General features: G+C 39.1%; 1 protein-coding gene and 1 long non-coding RNA gene across 45 annotated transcripts in view; both read left to right on the forward strand.

The window, feature by feature from the left end:
* The window catches only part of eya4 (EYA transcriptional coactivator and phosphatase 4), a 408,000-nt gene that overhangs the window by 181,470 nt on the left and 205,355 nt on the right, over positions 1 to 21,175 (forward strand). For 3 of the 44 annotated variants that reach the window (XM_055635995.1, XM_055635999.1, XM_055635998.1), the window contains exon 1: positions 3,374 to 3,965. The exons of 31 other annotated variants lie outside the window; for them this stretch is intronic. The gene's annotated coding sequence lies outside the window, so the exon portion shown is untranslated. Of the gene's footprint in view, positions 1 to 3,370; positions 3,966 to 4,924; positions 5,236 to 21,175 lie in introns of those variants that run through there. 10 more of the 44 variants (XM_055636001.1, XM_055636003.1, XM_055635988.1 and 7 more) reach the window with 9 other exon arrangements.
* On the forward strand, positions 5,252 to 20,701 carry LOC129697439 (uncharacterized). The gene is made up of 2 exons (XR_008723524.1): positions 5,252 to 9,366; positions 19,514 to 20,701. It is a non-coding gene; the product is annotated as an uncharacterized LOC129697439 (long non-coding RNA).

Raw genomic sequence — 21,175 nt, forward strand, 5'->3', positions numbered from 1 at the left:
TTGAAGTTCCAATGAATCTGGGAGGGTTTGAAAAGGCTTCACATAAAATATAATTTTAGGCCACAGCAAACCAAATGGGTGACCTGCTGATGGTTTCCAGGCAGAATATGTTAAACAACACACTTCCCAGCTTGGATTGGGAACTTTACGATTCTCTAAAATAATCAGCAGCATAATTTAAAAGATGGCACGGCACACACGATGACATCTGGGAGCCAATTCATCATTTAATTAAATTAACCCGTAATGAAATCTTCTGTAATGAGATTAATCTAAATTATTTATCAGGAGCTGACACAGGCATATGACTTGGTTAATAATGAATGAGGATTTTGTCTGATCTGCTTCCAAAAGCAGCACTCGCCACTCTCTAAAATATATTCTTTCTTTATTTTGATATTGTTAGAATACATAAACTTTTTTTTCAGACTTTATTTTTGTGGGGAGGGGGGGGGGGGGGGGGGGGGGGGGGGGGGGGGGGGAGTGGGGATGGAATGGGAGGTGGGAGGAGCAGGGTGAAATAATCCAAAATGGTTTTTGTTGCATTTCCCTGTACAGTAGGACATGAGTCAAGCTGTGGGTCATATTTCTCCCTGTCAGGAAGGTAGTTTGCTTGCTTGCAGAAAGACTCCCAGGAGAATGTGTTTCTAGGCCCGAAAGCAGATTACCATGGTAGCACTGTAAACCTTTAAAAAAATTCTGAGCTGAGAACCAGTTATAATATTAACTATCCATGCAAGCAAGCAGCTTTTGAAGATTTGCAAATATTGATTATTTATGACTGATTTTGTGGATGACTGAATGAAATCTCAAGACTTGTTAATAGGTATGAGAGTTCTTCAAATGTATGTATTTAAAACATTCCCAGGAAATGTTGCATTTGTTAATGAAAAATAAATTGTTTAGGAAGAGCTGAGTGATACGAAATAAAATGTGTTTTGGAAAAATAACATCCTAAAAGTGTGTGAAACAGTAAAAACTCATGAAGTAGTGCTTTTAGCGCCATCTTCAGGACACACTTGATGACCTGCTCATGATAAAGTGAACATCCTTCCCGTTTTTTTTTAAAATGTTACAATTTTCAAAGCTATTATTTCAATTTTGATTGTTAAAGTATGTTGGCATTTTAATGAGTGTAAGTAAATTATAATTGTAGCGGGGAAAATTTAATCACAGGGAATAACTTTGATTATTTGGGGTTTTTTTTTAGTTTTATATTGAACAACAGATCATTAAGCACTTTTAGCAATAATTCTTCATAGCAATAAGGTGTCGGTTAATAAACACAGATATTTCAACATCACACTAGTATTACAAAATATTTTAACATAATAGAAGCAAGCGATGTTTAAAAATTCAAAACACCAATATCTTCACAATTTGACTTGTTTCTTTTGTTAAACCAAACATCCGGAAAATGGGTGCATCGGGATTTGTTCCTAAACCTCATTGACTTATGGAGCCCAATGCAAGGCATAAAAAATATTTTAAAAGTATTAATATCTAACTCGTGCCTTTCCCTAGCGTGCCAGAGGTCTGCACTGTTTCTAAAAGTACAACTTCATTATATCATCGTGGCAAACGATATCAAAATTAAGTTTAACTCCTAGTGAGAAAAAAATATTGTTACTTAAATCAACTAGAGCATGGCTAGAAATGAAAATAGACATTTGGCTAAATGCAAGGAAATTCCTTAAATTTCTTTGATTTGCCTGTGTTCCATTAGCTTTCTGGCAGTATCTTTGAGTACTTGGCCAGAGCTGATGTTTACCTGTATGCTGTTGAAGAAATATGACAAGAGCTGCAGCTAATAGCATTCTAATTTTTTTTAGTAGTCTAGGTATTTCCTGAAGGGATCGACGCTTTCAGACAAAAATGCTTCTTTCTGCAGACAGGGTGACTGTCGAACTGTGTTTCCACAACACAGTTGCAGACTTATCCAGCAATCCTGGCTGCAGCACTGCTTGTACGCTTCCTCTTCCAACTCTGGTAGTTTGCTGTAAACCTAATTGAATTGCATATGCTGTGTCTGAACTTCGTCTTTTGTTCGCAGGTGATGTACTGGTTGGGGTTTTGTTTTGGTTTTGTAATCCATATTTCTCTCTTGGTTTTAGATCAGCCTTCATGTTACTGATGTGCCACAAATTGGCCAGGGTACTTTGGCTCTATCTGCGACTGCACTAGATTACTGTGCAATGCCCTCATTCCTTCAGAAGTTGACAGTATGTTTAAAACAGACTGTGACTCAGTCAGATATTCTGCTCATTTTATGAGCAGCGCATGCAGTTTAAAATAGGTTTTGAACACAGTGCACATTGCCTGAGACGCTAAGTTAACACGGGTCCTTATTCTTAAATTTAAAGTGGCACAAATATCACTTTTTTGTGAACTAGTGAATTTCAGGAGTATTCAATTCAATAATTATTTTAGATGAATATATTTAAAATACGTGCTCTTTACTTAGCAGAAGATGTTCTTTTCCAATTTATATACCAGGCATTTTAGTCTACTTGTACCTCATTAGGCATTAAGCAGCACATTTTGCTTGAACTGAAAATATCATTTAAGATAATTTTTTGGTCTCTCCTTTCTAATAATAAAATGCTTGAGTTGTCAAAGTGATGGCACAGATGTTCTAATCTGTACTGACACAGCTTCCTAACACAGCACATCAATCATGTGTTATTAGCCTTAATAGAGCTTGGACATTTTCCATCACTTAAACATTGCAGTGGTGACAAAAGTGAAGCAGAAATGTGCTGCAGGTGTAACCTTCACTCAAGCCACAGTTGTGACAGGCTTCACAGTGGAGTCCACCACAGAGTGAGGGTGCCATCTTCAGTCCCTTCACTCCTTTGTTTCAGTCGGTATTACGGAGATCCCGTGTGAGTTTAGTTAACCTTTGTCATTTGTATCATTTAACTCTGCAACCAATTTTTTGAGCGACAACTCGTTAAAAATGATATGATTTCCTTATTTTTGCAGCGTAGATATCACTTGCTTTTTCCAACAAAGCTTTTTATTCGGTTCCTGAGTTTTCAAATTTGAGCGACTTATTTTAGCCAAAAATTAACAAAGTCTCTTTTATCCCGATTGATTTATTTTCCATAGATTTCCTGAAAGTATCAGCTCGGAGTTCAGTTCATCCATGTACACTCCAGATAGTTTCATGTGAAATTAATCTCTGGATTTATTTTCTGAGATTACATTTCCTTCTGAATTTTGTGAAAGAAATAACGCAAAGAATATATCAAAATCTCTAAAAAAAATTCCCAGCCATTTGTCAAATGTATTTATATATATATATTTTTAAGAGCTATAAGATAGAAATGGTTCCACTATTCAATCAATCAAGAGAATAGCAATTCATTACAAAATACATTTTGTACTTTCTGCAGTCTGACTGATTTTTAGCATCTGCGAGGAAAATCATTTTTGCATTCTTGAAAAAAAAATAAAACTCCCCACTGTGAGTGAAACTCCGCATTCTAAAGAGCAGATGCGTCACAATGTGACAGCAGGCTAGCAGAGGCTGGGGATGTGGCTACACCAATGAGCCCTGGGATAAATGCAGCACATTATATATCCCAGTGAAAGACGGGAGCTGTTGACGAGGTGACCTCTGAATGTAAGTCAGCTTGCTATAAACAGAAGAGTGTGGAAAGCTATTGGTCAGCCTGAAACTTGTTTACTATGCTGACTATCCTTATGTTAAACTTAAATCAACAGCACCACTGAATCTTGGAACATGATTACAGCTTTAAAAGGGAAGAAATCAACAGAATAAATAACAATAATACTACTGAGAAAATAACCACTTGGGAAATTCAGAAGTTGCAGTGTATTTGAAACATTGAACTGGTAGCCAAATTGCCTAAGTAAAAGAGAAAACAAATCTTCCTTGCTGAGAGTGAAAACAAAATGAAAAATTTGGAGTTTTAACTGAAGAGCTGTGTATTTTTCCGGTAAGACCATACCTTCAATTTTTTTGCTTTGTTTCCTGTAATACAATGACACCGTTGTTTCACGAGTTCTGCCCAATGTCTAGATAATTCAACAGCTTACCTGAGAATTGCTTCCTCAATTCCATTAAGATTGTAAGTCGAGGTAGATGTTATGTTATAAATGTAACTCCAAAGTAACTTTGTTAATTCGGTGGAATGGAATTAAAGTCTTTATAACCTGGGTGATTCATTTCTGGGGAAGTGAACAAACAATTCTTGAGGTTGCTCTTGTTCTTCAATATATGCATCCATGTGGTTTCTTGGTGAAAGGCAAGCTCATGTTATCGAGATAGGTTACAGTATTTGTAATACAAGAGTGTCCTATTACTATTGAATTGAGAAACTTATTTTTCAGTTCATTGTAGAGGGCTTTTATTTCCGCTTGGCACATTCAGAATAAAACACAATTAACTATGCTTTTCAGCAACCTTTACTTAAAGCAATTTTCCCTTTTTTACTGTGAGATACCTCTTAACTTGCTTACAAATATGATCAAAATTATAAACTTTCTTTTAATTATTATGGGCTCCCACAAGGTAGAGTAGACATGAATTTGATCTGTTTAAAATAGTGAGGAAGAAATCTATGTTTTTGTTTTCACCTTATTTATAATGATTCTCATACCAATTTGGTGGGCGTAAGTCAAAATCTACGGAAGAAAGATTAAGTTACAAATCTTTTTTTAATGATTCCATACAATGATTACATATAGACGAGCAGATCTAGAAACCCAGAATAGGGAACTGAAATGGTTGATGAAATTATAATTTCATTTCCAAGTTAAGTTTAACAGATATGTTGCCTAGAAAGATGGATATATACATTGAAAATATTTTCTGTAGGAACATACAAAAAATGTGACAATCAAACTGTTCCATCTTTAATTTGCTTATTTGGTGCTTTATCACAAGAAGAGTGTTATTACTGGTTGAAATAATGACAAATATATCAGTTCAAAAGCAAGTTTCAGATTAAAAAGCAACTTTCAGTGCTTGCTGTCCGAGGCCATGTCATGAGTTGGCAAAACATTTGCTGACTTCTTGAAAGTCTGCTTCATTCACGGGACACGACCAGCGAGAGGTTACCTCAGGAGTGTCTCGTTATCATGCTTGTGGAGGAAACAGTATACCAGAGACCGACCGGGGCTCTTCTGTGTCTGAAATCAGCTTTTATCCTTGAGGGCTTTTGGATTGTTTTGAAAACCTGGCTTCTGTTTGCATTGTAATAACAGGTATGGCAGCGTGTAAAGAAGAGAACGTTTTCCTGTTTCATTTAGCTCTGTTGGGTTATGTCATGAAACTATGAAATAATCCAGGGGTTGGTGATTAAAGCAAGCGGAACGCTATGTGCAATGCCCTGTTGTGTTTCTCCCATATATGTGCCTTCATGAAAGTGTAACTTAAAGTTTAGTTGTGGCGAAAATGTACTTGACAGTGTGTGTGTGTGTGTGTGTGTTAAGAATATTGATGGATTATTTTGCCGAAATGTAGCAAGGTGTACATTAACTGAAATGGATTTAATGTTTGACACTTACTTGAAAGTAAACTTTAATAATTATGCAGATGCTGATAATTTTAGGGGGAATGCTGCAAACCCAGGTGCATTTTGATTTATTTTCCTGTCGGAGAAAGCATTACGTTTCAGCTTGTATTACTCAAACTTTAAATACAACTTTAAATATTCTTGCATTTTAAATAAACTTTATTATATTTAGTAATAGTTAATTTAGTTTATATCTTAGTAATAAATACTAAGCAAGCTTCATTTTCCATAGATATTTTGATATAGATTTGATAATGTTTCTTGTGTTGTATAAAATGTTTTCTTTGTCTCCACTCCTAAATTACTCCAGTTAATAAAGCAACAGCTACATAAAACAGGTCAGGATTTTGGTCTTCAAACTGGGAGAAAGAAATAGTTTTAGAACAAATTGTAGCTGCAATTGCTCTTTAAAATCGATGCCTTAAAAATGATTTGAATTTTTATGAATGGTTCCATAATTTTGGATTTCTTGTGATTACAAGTAATTTTTTTATTAAGTAAACTTTATTTTAGAATGTCAGTTATATACTTCAGTTTTCATCTTGCCTAATAGACAATTAGAAAATATGCAAATATATGTAACTTAAAACTCTGGAAATCTGTCTACGGATATTTTCTATGAAAAGATATAACGTTTCTACACGTTTAATTGATTTCTTAATTACAAATTGTTTGACCATCAGGTTCTGATATTAGAAATTGTGGAAGTTGGCATTATTATGAATAATCTGCATTTTACAAATCAAAAACAATGCCCTTGAACTCTTCATGATTTTAGTGATTGTTTCTAAAGTTCATTTGTCACTTACCACCCTTGGCAGTACTGCGCTTGAGAGAAATTACTATTTACTGTTGCGTTCTGATTAATTGGAGGTTATTTTCTGACATTTTTAGTTCTGTAAATTCAGTTAAAATAATTGCCAAGATGTCCCTGTACTTTTATCTATTAGAGCTATATATTTGGATCGTTATGTGTTTCTGTAGAAGGTATCAGCGCCATTTAAGTGTGAATGAGAAGCATTTTAATTAAACCCCTTGTGGAAAATTATTCTGCTGAAACAATTGGTCATGCCAGTGAATGCAAGGTTGAAGGAATTACAGACATATTTAAAATCATAACAGAAAGTTCCATTTAATTATAATTATCCAGAAACTAATTATTCATGGTTCCCCGCACTTGCAGTAGTTTGCAGCATTGCATCAGCAGCATGTGTCAATATATTTTCAGAGTCTTGTTGCCTTCCTGGCTTTATGCTTATTTCGGTTTTAAAATCAAGTACTAAAGATTGCATATAATTTTTGACTGACACAATATACTAAAGTCGTTGATGTTCACTTTGTAACCTACTAATTTGAATTCTAATAGCATTTTTAATTTCAAGGATATTGACTTCGTTCCTCACACGAGTCATTTAGTTGCACGTATCTGTTAAAGATATTTAATAAACAGCCGATAAGAACTTTGAGGCTTATCAAAATTGTGTGTGACACAATTTATTCTGGTTACATTTCCTTGCAGTTGTTTATAAGTTTGGCGAGGAAGGACAAATAATATTTATGTATGAATCCCTGCATTTATTAGGCATTAAATGGCGCCATGCACTAAATAAACTCGGAGGCTGCCAGGTTATGCCCTTTATTAGAGGATAGGAGCTGAATATTCCAGGGAATGCTTGGGTTTAATATTATAGCTTAATATTGAAGGTTGATTCAGAGAATTTCCCAATAAAATGTACCTTCACCAAAAGTAGGCCATGCGCACCTCGTGGAAAATTGCACAACATGTTGCAATTCCATTTCTAGGAAAATATTTTGCAAGCAGTTAATGTGTTATACCAGAACATATCTTTGCAATTGGAGCCTATTTAGTCACAGCGTTCAAATTTATGTAAAGCCACCAAGTGTATCTGACCTATTAAGTGTATAACAGTGCTACAGTTTCTGTTTTGGTTGACTTATAATAATAGTTGGAACTATTATTTTCTTTTTTGACTTTTGTTATTTCGTGTGTAATTCTTTAACTTGGCCAGTAGTTCTGGTATTTTGCGTTGAAGACTTTAAAAAAATTCAACACTCACGCTCAAATAGTTTCCCAAGTTAGAGAAGTACACATTCTCAGCTCTTATGAGTAAGTTATCATATATGGTAGAAAATTAAACATTCAAAATCCCCTAACTAGAAAATGCTTTTATAAGTTATTTCTTGTGCTACCTTTATTTTTCTTTCTTCCCATTTTGTCTATACATGGACTCTACCTGTATTAAATATCTGCTAACTTTTTGGTTTGCTACATTAACGCCTTAATTTTCATTTTGTCCTCACTACTTACCATCAGTATCGGGGGTGGAACTTAATATCCTGCAGAATTGCCCCTTGACTGATCAGTCATCGTTGAACCATCTCCAATGACCAATTGCTCAGCCCGTTAAACCCCAGAATTGGGACAAAAGGCTGGAATTGTATTTTGAGACACCCAGTCAATTTTGAAATATAGCTTCATTTTTTCTGGTCAAAGTGAAATAAGTCCTCATTAGCACAAATATATCGACGAGGGATTCGTATATTTTATATATATTCAGTATATTTTTAACAACATTTTCAACAACTCTGGCATTGTTGACTTGTGTAAACTCCAAAATAATTGAATAATATTTTAGGAGCTAATTATCCATAAATTAACTTTGTCTCGACTTTCAGAATGTTCAATGCTTAACCGCTTGTTAGCAAAGGTGAGAAATATATCTCTCCATTACTCATCTCTTGATGTGCTCAACAATTCTGGAGTGCTAAACAAAACAATAAATAAACAAAACAAGCCCACAATCTTATTTCGGCTGATCGAAGAACTGGCCTCCAATGGTCAAATATACATTGAGCTGTGTGCCACTAGATTTTATTTTGGAACGAAAAAAAATAATAGTTATGATGTATTCATTTTAATTTTAAAACACTAAATAAATGATTTAATTGTTTCTACATTCTTAAAGAAATAAAATGTTTAAACTTCTATCTTTTAAATGTTATACTTTGAGAATTCAATGTTTCTTTATCTTAATATGAAAAGATCATTTCATAACAGCTTTATCATAATTCTGAAGATTAATATTATTTCAGGTATATATTTCGTTAGTGTTTTGTAGCCCATATTGTAACTCAGACAAAGCCCCATTCACCCCTCTCTCTTGAGCTTTAATGATAGCTCTTGGCACGGCAAAACACTTTTGATTTTAAAATGTTAACATGTTAATGCCCTTTCACTGAACCATTATTATATGCTGCAACCCCAGATCTCCGACTCAATTAGATGATCCCTAATTTTCTTTGACTCAACTTTGGCTCCCACACTTTCAGGTTTATTCAGGCAAGCATCTGGAATTCCTGCCCTAAGCATCACCACCTCTCTACTTTTGTTCTCTTTTAGACATTCCTTAATCTGCCTCTATGTCTTAACGTTCGGTCATCTGTACTGTCATCCCCAAGATTTCCATTTGTTTGCTCCTGTGAAACACCTTGGGATGTGCTTTAAATTAGTGCATTAAAAATGCCATGTTCCTCTCACTGTTGTATATTTACAGGACACTTATAAAGCATAATGCTGCATGAAACGACAGATGATTTCTAGCTTAACGATAATAAATTACAAGTGGGTCTGAATTTCAGAGGTGGAGTTCATTAGGCAAAATGACTACATTGCGTGTTTAGTGCATGCGTTGGAAGAGAAGTTCCACCCCATGCGTTAACCTTACACAGCTGACCACATATTCAGCAGCAGGACAGGTCTCCTCCTGCGCCATTAAAAGGGATCATCAATTACTTGCAGGTTAGTTGCTGACTGATTTCTGCTGAGTGTTGCTTTGATTCCATGAATGTTTGGTGCTGTTAGAATTTTTAAGAGTTTGCGAAAACCGTGGGGAGTCTTGTGTCAGAAACTGAAGAGATTTTTTTTAAACTTCAAAGCGCCTGCAGTGACCCGTTGCGTCGAACGTTTAGTGCCCATTCTTCTCAGCATGCAACATGGCAAGGAAAAGGATCAGAGTGAACACATAGCTGCACAGGCTGCTGGGTGGGGAGGAGAGTGAGACCTACAGCAAGAGGTTACAGCCACCGAGATTCCATAGGAGCAAGTAGGGGAGGCACCTTTGATAAAACATGAGGCCTTCGCTGAAATACACCACATGCTCAACCTAAAACTCCAACCACAGTGCTGTGTGGAGAACTATGTTGCCAGTGGCTATTAACGTTACAGGAGATCAGTCAAGAAGAGCGGAATAGCTGCTTTACCAGGACTGCAGGATTCCTAACGGCACAGGGTGTTTTCCTTGCACTTCAGTCAACACGTGGACATATCAATTCGGAGGTAAACCATGAATCTGACGAAGGCTCCCGACCAAAGAAGTCACCTATCCATTTTTTCTGGAGATACTGCCCAACCCGCTATGTTACTCTGGCTCTTTGTGTCTTCCTCTAGAAGTAAACCACAATAGAATGGGATTCACACCATCAATGCTCAGTTGTAGTGTGACCATGCACCATGCATGTCCAGATTCTGATCACAATGCTCTGACGTTACAGTAGACAGCTGTCCAAAGTAACCATTCAAAGAATTGGGTTATGCAAGATAAGGGCTATCCTTCTACTCTTGAATCTTGTACACACAAATACAGACATTTAGCCACATACAAGCAAATGGAATGGGGTCAAGGAAAGAGCGTTCACGTCGCGGCCCTGTTTCCACCAATCTTTCCACCACCACGCACAAGTAGCACAAGATTCGCAAGACAGACACCATTGTATGCAGATGCCGAGAAGTGTGTTCACCTCTGGCTGAACAACTTCTAATCTTGTGTGTGGACTCGATAAGAAGAAGCAGATGGAACAGAGTACTGTCATGAGTGGGTTACTCAATAGGGCCATTGCAGATATCAATAGAGCGGATCATAGGAATCATTGTGTGGCACCATCGTGTTATATTGAGCACTGCACACCAGTAATGTGGTGAGCAGTTACAGAGCAGTTATAGGAAGACAAGGCACAGTGGTGCAGCGGTAGAGTTGCTACCCTACAGCACCAGAGACTATGGGTACTGTCTGCATGGAGATTTACGTTCTCCCCGTGAACGCGTTTGTTTTCCCCAGGTGCTTCGGTTTCCTCCCACACTCCAAAGACGTACAGGTTTGTAGATTAGTTGGCTTGGGTAAAATTGTAAAATGTCCCTAGTAATGTGTAGGATAGTGTTGGTGTACAGGGTGATTGCTGGTCGGCATTGACTCGTTGGGTCGAAGAGCCTATTTATAGCGCTTCTCCTCCATATGTCCATGCCTCTGCCACTCGTCTGACTCCAGTGGCTGGTGGTAGAATGCTAATATTGTGGCCATGCAGGCTGATCTCAAGGAGGTCAGAGCTAGTGGTCATGATCCCTTTGGCTGATCCTTTGATGCATATGTAACATCAATTTGGGTTAGATGGCCAGCAGGCAACTTCAAATACACTGTCATTCCAAGAGAAGGCAGCAAATTCTTGCTCTGCGGATGCGTTGTCAATCTCCCAGGCCTTTGCCTCAGTTACCTACATATCTCTCAAGGCATCTCTCCTTATTTCCAGAGATGCTGCCTGTCCCGCTGAGTTGCTCCAGCATTTTGTGTCTATCTCTCAAGGCATAGTTTGATCAACTGCTGTAATACTTGTATCATGATGGCAGCAATCTGAGTTTTGACTGCACACTGCCACTTTTGCTTGTTCTGCATTGCAACCTGAGGCATCGAGTGGCGTCCCTTCAACGTGGCTAGCTCAACAAATGCAGCAGTCTTCAGTGACCAGTCTCTTTGGAAGATTGGTGATGGACTCCCACATATTCCATGCTTTTGCCTGCCAAAACACCAAGAAATTAATTGTGGTACCCACCAGCCTACCTTGTGGATTGTTGATGTCTTCGTCTGAATCCTCTCCCACGGAACCTCTTTGCAGCCTCACATCTGGGGAGCTGGTTCTGAGTTTCTCTCTCCCCTGGCATGTCGGCTCGCACCTGTGCCTGAGTGTTACCCATGTCATCATCTCTCCCAGTCTCAGGTGGAGTTAATATCTGAGCTGATGGCTAGTATAAAAGTGATAGTATGTCTTCACCTTGTGATTCCCTCACCTCTATCTGATCAGAATCTTCTTCTTGCATATGACGTGCACAGCCTAAAGTTGTAAGACAACTTGTTCTGTTTGATCTTCTGTTTGTGCACGCCAGGTTGATTGCATTCGTCAAAACAGGGTGGACCACGTGAAGGTTGCAATCTCCCACCCCATCCGATCAGATTAGGATCCCCGGTTATTTGAAAGGAGAAAGGCGCCAATTTTGGTTGTCGACGTCAGGATGGGTGAGAGTAAGAGGCATTTGATTGCACTATCAAAAGAGGTTGTAGGATGAGGGAGGAGGGGATGTGACAAGAAGAGTTCAAGTGTAAGGTGTGGTGGACTCTGCTCACCTTTACAGCAGCCTCGACGGTGGGAGCTCAAAGTGTGGGCAGCACTGCAGTTATGCTCCACCTCGACCTGCACGGGAGAAGAAATGCAGTACAATGTGTTGGGATGATGCGCCAGATGCGGCTGAGAGGCAGACGATTTGAGCAAACTATGAAATGTGCAAGCAAAGTGCGCAGTACTGCAAGTGCAGACAGAATAACATATGACTCTTACAAGTATGGGTCTTGTTGGTAAGGTTTGTGAATGATTGTAGAATGCTGCAGTGACCAACAAACAGAGGGCGAGTCCATTGCTGCTGTTGGTTTGATAGAACATTTGCTGTTTTAATGTTTTAATGCACTCAGCAATGAGTTGAGTTTAGTTTATTGTCACGTGTACCTCGGTACAGTGAAAAGCTTAAGTTGTGTACAGATATGGATATGTAAGTTTGGAGAGGAATTCACTTTTGTGAGGTTGTTGACGTTTTTATGGCTCTGTGTCTAGGTTTTCAGTGCTCTGACCCTTAAGTGTAGGAAAGAACTGCAGATGCTGGTTTAAATCAAAGGTAGACACAAAATGCTGGAGTAACTCAGCGGGACAGGCAGCAAAGCTCCAGAGATGCTGCCTGTCCCGCTGAGTTATTCTAGCATTTTGTGTCTATTTTCCACTCAATCCCTTAGATATCTCTCCCACCTCCTTCACTGTGTGTGCCTAAAAACACACCTGCCCTTGCAGAATGCAGATGAAGATATCCTTCATCCTTCCTCCCAATGCCTCCTGGAAAAGGAGGCTGCTCTCTCCTTCCCGTATTTCTTATATTTCAGATCAATACTGCATTCCTAAATGAATTCAAAAGTATCTGCAGTGCAATCTCGATATATCATGTCTCAATATATTGGGGTTTTGGAAATATCATGGTAAATCACGTCCCCAAGATGGAAATCAGATTAATGTTGGTTTCAGTGCAAGTCCACCTATACGCACATTACGTCAAGGTTGCTCTAAAAGACAGCACATTCAAGTCAGCATTTTTAGCGTGTCCAATTACTTAGTATAAGCATGACATCAGTTATTATTATGTACTACCCTTGAACAAACACCATGGTGCAGCCACTGAGTGAGCAGGGACAGGACGACACTTCCAGGTGGCCCACCACCATGGAACCCTTGCGGTGGCCACATCCAGCATCAGCACATCTCTCCATGCATGGCCCTGGACCTAGAGGGTAGGCTGTTTGCAGCACTTGTTCATGCACTACACCTTGCACTCTGGCAGATCATTGAGTTTCAGTTGGCTTTCATCCAGTTGATGGTTCCCTTGCAGGAGTTGATATCAGTCTCATTGTATGTCGCTGGGAACAAAACTATGTTACACTTCTGTTCAGGGTGTATCTTTCCCCCCAGGCCTTCCTGACAAATGCACTTTCCACAAGGAGATGGATAACTGTCTCATTTACAGTTGCAGCCACCACAAAGGCAACGTGGGATAGTACATGTTAACATCCAATGAGTTTAACTCAGAATGCCACAAACATTTTGAGTAAAAAAGAAAGAGTCTGACATGGATCTCACCACCGGTCATGCAAGTTTTGCTGACGAGGCATTCTGTCGCATTGTGCTATTCTTGCTTTTAACAGTTAGCATTTGCTGCTACTTTCCCCTACCATCAGCAACTAAGCTAACTGCAAGCTCTCCGTTAAGAAGCAGAAGCTGGCTTTAATTAGCACAGGCTGGCTTCAACTGAGGCTGGCCTCTGGCACAATTGTCTTTCCTGCTGTTGTACTAATCACTTTAACCACACAATCACCACTGGTGGGATCCGACAATCATGCCATTGAGTAAGCAGCTTAAAGTTTACTTACCGCCTGTTCTGGGTGGAGCGGGAATGGGTTAATCCCCAAGCCACATTTCAATTGCTATACAATTTATCCTCCCTTGTTCTATAACCAAAATCATACTTGGACAAATGAGCTAAACCTAAAGTCACACTTAAAGAAATAATCAGCTGCTGTTACACATTTTTTCCCTTATCAGACACTTCAATCCCCACCTGCATAAATGCAATATTTTCACTGTTCCCTTCAAAATTTATCATTATCCCTATCTCAGGGCACATGTACAAATTCAGAAGGGTGTCATTGCCAACTAATTTCACAGTCCCAGCAAGAGGGGCAGTTATTGTAGATTTTGTGTAAATTTAGATGAAAATGGCTTGGTTAAAAATTCCAATTTAAAACTATATTCTTACACATTGCAATAGTACATGCCTTAACTACTTTCTCCAGCAGCTCGTTCCATACACTCACCACTCTTTGTGTGAAAAAGTTACCCCTCAGGTATCTATTAAATGTATACTCTAATGTAGTTGGTGATGAAATTTAACTAACTTTACAGTCAACTGGTGGTCCCCAAAGAATGACTGATATTCCCTTGTATACTATATTGAAATAAAGCTATAGAGAACTGGGGAAATAATTTTCTCATGGATTTTTATGGAAGGTGATCACTGTCAATTTTTTTTTCTCCAAAATCTTGATGAAAAGCACCTTAAAATAAGAGAAAAACTGGAAAAGCTCCTTGGGTAAATTTCCTCAATCCTAATGGAAAATGAGGAGTGTCCCGTGAATCAGTGATGCTATATTGTGACCCATCTGCAAACTACCCCCAAAAAAGTGATTTAAAAATCACCTAAAGATTCAGCAGCGACCTGTTGCAAGATGAATATAATTCCATCACCTTGATGAGAAAATTAAAAATACTGTACTGGAACAAAGGGCTCCAGCGGAGGGAGAAAACACTTATCTGCAGGTAATACCTAGGTTTTGTACTAGTAGATGAAAGAATGGCATTTGTCATTCATAACATTATAGCCCACGGTCTTTATCTGAGACTTCAGTTCCTGGAGTTTCTGGAGATTTTTTTCACTGCATCGCCCTCTACAGGTGATCTGTGGCTTACGAGAATAAATCAAACAAATTCCTTCTCTCAATCTCTCTCCTAGTTATTACAAAGGGTGCTTTACGTACCTGGCAGCAGAGTTTCAGACAGCAAACATGGAATTGTGGATGTTCCCACCTGTTGTGGAGGTTTAACTCCCTGAGAGAATCCTATTTGACATACATGGCTTGTAGTTGGACGGACAGGAGTTCAGAGCAAGAACTCTCTCTCACCTAGACCATTGCATCACCTAGGAAGAGACGGGGCAGTGAGTTGTCTCACTGATCAAGTGATGTTCACTCCAAGAACCAAATGGAACAAACAAACCTTAATCATCAGGATGATGTCTTCACTGCAGTGGATACCTATTGCAAAAGGGTTACTAACGAAGGATGGGTGGGAGTGTGGGAATGCTGGGTTCGTGGGCTGGGCATGATGCACAAGGACATTTATTTTGCTCCTTGGTTCTCTTCAACTTTCTGCTTCCCAATGTGTGGCAAGCCTGGCCAGGTGTGGTTAAACATACAAACAAACAAGCATTTAAGGTGAGAGGGGCAACATTTAAAGGAGAAATGCAGGGCAATTTTTGTACACAGAGAGCGGTGGGTTCCTGGAATGCTCCGCCAGGAGTGGTGGCAGAAGCATATAAGAGGCTGTGTAGGGATGAACTGCAGATACTGGTGTACACTGAAGATAGACACAAAATGCTGGAGTAACTCAGCAGGTCAGGCAGCATCAGTGGAGAAAAGGAATAGATGACGTTTCGGGTCGAGACCATGCTTCAGACCCAAGAGTCTGGGGAAAAGGAAACTCGAAGTATGAAAAATGTAAGAGGCTTTTGGAGAAGCACATTGATTGCAGGGGATGGAAAGATATGGATCAGATGCAGCCAGAGGAGATCAAACTTACGTGGCATCATGTTTGGTACGAACATTGTAGGCCAAAGTCCCGGTTCCCATTCATCAGATACTTGTAGGATTCTACAACTTCTTGTAATATTCAAGTGCCCTACGCAGCTCCGAGGAGAGGGTTGAGAGGCCTCCCCTTGTTTCAACTCTGTTGAGCCCAAAGGTTGACCTCACACCTTCTACTTATACTAGGCTTGCAGGGTTTATATTAGGCTTGCAGGGTCAAACTTAGGAAGTATATATTAGAATATTTAATTAAATGGGGAGTAAAAATTAAAGAGTGATTTTCAGAGAGCCATACGTGATGAATAGAAGGACAAAGGCCAAGATTTTTATGAACTGGGTCAGGCAGCATCTCTGGAGAAAAGAAATAGGTGATGTTCGGGGTCGGAGCCCTTCTTCAGACTGAAAGATAGTTGGGGAGAGGGGCGGGGGGGGGGGGGGGGTTGGGTTGGGGGGAACTGGAAGCGAGCAAAGGCCAGAACAATTCAGGACCGGCAACAGATGACCTCAGGAAGGGTTGAGTCCATAATGGCCCATTGGCTGGGGAAGATGTGCTAACGAGAGGGATATAAGGATGCAAACAGTGGAACTGGTAGGAGACTAGCGTGGGGTAGGGGGGAGAGGGGGGGGGGGGGCATGGGAATATAGGAGTTACTTGAAATTAGAGAAATCAATATTCATACCACTGTGTTGTAAGTTGCCCAAGAAAAATATGAGGTGCTGTTCTTCCAATTTGCGTGCAGCATCATTCTGACACTGGAGGGGACTGGGACGGCAAGGTCAGTATGGGAATGGCAAGAGAGTTTAAATATTTGGCAACCGAGAGATCGTGTAGGCCAAGGCAGACTGAGCGTAAGTGTTTAGTGAAACAATCATCAAGTTTACGCTTGGTCTCGCCGATACTAGAATAGCTAACTGATTTTAGCATTCAATGCACATGGATAAAGACCTGAAGATGTTTTGAGTTTCCTGCATAATAATTGTGTGCACTAATACCAACTATTGTATTGTTGCTACCACAAAGCCTTGGTTCATACATTCACAATTCAAATGAAAATGTGCAGATGTAGGCCATTGGACCTATCATGCCAACAACATCTTGCTAATCGCAAGAGATTGCAGATGCTGGAGTCTTGAGCCAGAAGACTAACCGCAGGTGGAGCTCAGCGGGTCAGGCAGCATCTGTAGAAAGAAATGAACAGACTATATTTTGGGTTTTCTTTAGACTGAAGACGGTTCCCCTGACCTGAAACGTCTGATCATTTTCCTCCAGCAGTTTATTTTGTGTTCAACAGCTCCTGCTATCCAGCTATTACCTGCTTTGACCTCCTTGATCTGCTTTACATAGAAACATAGAAACATAGAAATTAGGTGCAGGAGTAGGCCATTCGGCCCTTCGAGCCTGCACCGCCATTCAATATGATCATGGATGATCATCCAACTCAGTATCCCGTACCTGCCTTCTCTCCATACCCTCTGATCCCCTTAGCCACAAGGGCCACATCTTACTCCCTCTTAAATATAGCCAATGAACTGGCCTCGACTACCCTCTGTGGCAGAGAGTTCCAGAGATTCACCACTCTCTGTGTGAAAAAAGTTCTTCTGATCTCGGTTTTAAAGGATTTCCCCCTTATCCTTAAGCTGTGACCCCTTGTCCTGGACTTCCCCAACATCGGGAGCAATCTTCCTGCATCTAGCCTGTCCAACCCCTTAAGAATTTTGTAAGTTTCTATAAGATCCCCTCTCAATCTCCTAAATTCTAGAGAGTATAAACCAAGTCTATCCAGTCTTTCTTCATAAGACAGTCCTGACATCCCAGGGATCAGTCTGGTGAACTTTCTCTGCATTCCCTCTATGGCAATAATGTCCTTCCTCAGATTTTACTCTTCACTCTTCACTCAGAAACATGTCAGCAAGATTATTACTCTGGAGTACAACAGAAATTACCAGGAACTACTACATTGATTACATTGTCCCATTACAGTTATTGTTTTATGGGCATTGAAGTATATTAGATTTATAACTTAAATTGTACATATTTGGGGGGGGGGTCTCAAGATGAGCAAATATGATAATACTTCATCCATTTCCTCTGTGCTTGATGTTGCGAAACTGTAAGCACAGTTGTAAAGAGATGGTTAATGATTTTGTTCCATTTAATGTGAAGACAAAATCTCCCATCCCCCTTTACCTAAAGCATCCCTTTCCTAATATTTTCCTGTTTTGCATTGTTGAACTATTTATACACATGATTGACAGTTTACCTGTAAGCAAAAGAAGCATTAAATCTCAGCCTTTAGCAAATTCTTTTTAGATATTTCATCCTAGTAGGAACTAGGATTAGTTAAGTGCCGGATCTTTGCTGAGGATCACGACCCTATATTGTTTGGCAGGTCATCCTTAATGGAGGATCTTGCCTAACCTTGCAGTCATTGCATTCCAATATCTCTTGAAGGGTAGTTTGCAGGGGAATTGCAGTGAAATGGTCATGCAAAAAACTTTCAATTCAATTCTAATTTTCTAAATACCTTTGCACACTTTTAAAACAAGCAAAGGATAACAGGGTTTGCTTTCATTTTCCTACCAAATAAATATTTGAAATTATGAACATTTTTGAATACACGTTTCATAAAAAGTTACACCTGTTAAGAAGAGTATTTAATTCTTCTTACTGCTTTTGAGAAGCTTGTTGAGAGCAAACTATTTATTTACCTTGAAGTATGGATTTTAGGCAAAGAATTGCTTGTAAAATTGTAACCTTCTGGGCATCGACAGTGAATCAGTTTCAGCCAGATTTGTATGCAATCCAGGCCCTGACAAATGTCATTTGTAACATGAATTTTACGTGTATCATGAAAGGTGCAGTTGAGAAGCAATACAAATAATTTTATAATAATTTTATAAATTGTGATTTTTATGTTGTACCTTTGTTTTCCAGCTGCTAAAATATTCCAAATATATTGATTTCTTTGAAATAAATGCAAGGAAAATAATGGTGGTAGAAAGTAGTTGTAATCTCTCATTGGGTGGTCTGGAAGATGCTATAAACAGCAAGTCAGCTACTTGTAACCATCATTTCAACTCTGAAATTGAACATTGAAACCAGTCTGCGCCCCATTTTATATATGTCTTATCTATTGTGCCCATTTCATTATAAAACATCTAACTATGTGCCTGCATCCTGTCATGTTTAAGGCATAACAAACTCGCTGATTGGAACAACAAAAAATATATCATAAAAAGTATATAGTGAAACACAAGCACTCATTTCAAGTATACAGAAAATCTTTCCACAAGCAGAAGTTACCAGACTAGTTATAGTGCCCTCCATAATGTTTGGTACAAAGACCCATCATTTATTTATTTGCTTCTGTATTCCACAATTTGAGATTTGTAATAGAAAAAATCACATGTGGTTAAAGTGCACATTGTCAGATTTTAATAAAGGCCATTTTTATACATTTTGGTTTCACCATGTAGAAATGACAGCTGTGTTTATACATAGTCCCCCCCATTTCAGGGCACCATAATGTTAGGGACACATGGCTTCACAGGCGTTTGTAATTGCTCAGGTGTGTTTAATTTCCACCTTAATAAGAGAACTCTCAGCACCTAGTCTTTCCTCCAGTCATTCCAACACCTTTGGAAACTTTTATTGCTGTTTATCAACAGGAGGACCAAAGTTGTGCGAATGAAAGTCAAAGAAGCCATTATGAGACTGAGAAACAAGAATAAAACTGTTAGAGACATCAGCCAAACCTTAAGCTTACCAAAATCAACCGTTTGAAACATAATTAAGAAGAAAGAGAGCACTGGTGAGCTTACTAATCGCAAAGGGACTGGCAGGCCAAGGAAGACCTCCACAGCTGATGACAGAAGAATTCTCTCTATAATAAAGAAAAATTCCCAAACACCTGCCGACAGATCAGAAACACTCTTCAGGAATCAGGTGTGGATTTGTCAATGACCACTGTCCGCAGAAGACTTCATGAACATAAATACAGAGGCTACACTGCAAGATGCAAACCACTGGTTAGCTGCAAAAATAGGATGGCCGGGTTACAGTTTGCCATGAAGTACTTAAAAGAGAAACCACAGTTCTGTAAAAAAAAGGTTTTGTGGACAGATGAGATGAAGATTAAAATATCAGAGTAATGGGAAGAGCAAAGTATGGAGGAGAGAAGGAACTGCTTCAAAGCATACCACCTCATCTGTGAAACATGGTGTTGGGGGTGTTATGGCCTGGGCATGTATGGCTGCTGAAGGTACTGGCTCACTTATCTTCATTGATGATACAACTGCTGATGGTAGTAGTATAATGAATTCTGAAGTATATAAACACATCCTATCTGCTCAAATTCAAACAAATGCCTCAAAACTCATTAACAAAACTCAGGCAGTTCATTCTACAGCAAAACAATGATCCCAAACATACTGCTAAAGCAACAAAGGAGATTTTCAAAGCTAAAAAATGGCCAATTTCTGAGTGGCCAAGTCAATCACCAGATCTGAACCCAATTGAGCATGCCTTTTATATGCTGAAGAGAGAACTGAAGGGGTCTAACCCCCAAAAACAAGCATAATCTAAAGATGTCTGCAAAACAGGCCGGGCAGAGCATCACCGGAGAAGACACCCAGCAACTGGTGATTTCCATGAATTGCAGACTTCAAGCATTCTTTGCATTCAAAGGATATGCAACAATATACTAAACATGACTACTTTCATTTACATTACATTGTTGTGTCCCGAACATTATGGTGCTCTGAAATGGGGGGACTGTATAAACACAACTATAATTTCTACATGGTGAAACCAAAATGTATAAAAATGGCGTTTATTAAAATCTGACAATGTGCACTTTAACCACATGTTTTTTTTTCTATTACAAATCTCAAATTGTGGAGTACAGAGGCAAATAAATAAATGATGGGTCTTTGTCCCAAACATTATGAAGGGCACTCATTTCAAGTATACAGAAAATGTTTCCACAAGCAGAAGTTACCAGACTAGTTAAGTCTTCGTGCTCTTAATTGGTGTTCCCATAAACAAAGCCAGGTTCTTCATCTTAAAAATTGATATCTAAACGGAATCATTTAATCATTAGAACCATAAACCAGTGCTGCCAGATCCAAAACACTCTAAAAGCTACACACTCTCTGGAATCAATCAGTTCACTGGACCTTGTCTTCAATCCTGCATTTCCACAAAACCTTTTTTGTTTCCTTTTAAAATTCATTGGGTGGCACGATGGTGCAGCGGTAGAGTTGCTGCCTTATAGTATCAGATGCCGGGTTTGATCCTGACTCCAGGCGCTGTCAGTAAGGAGTTTGTAC

Source organism: Leucoraja erinacea, chromosome 5 (genome assembly GCF_028641065.1).
Source record: "Leucoraja erinacea ecotype New England chromosome 5, Leri_hhj_1, whole genome shotgun sequence".
Classification (NCBI taxonomy): Eukaryota; Metazoa; Chordata; class Chondrichthyes; order Rajiformes; family Rajidae; genus Leucoraja; species Leucoraja erinaceus.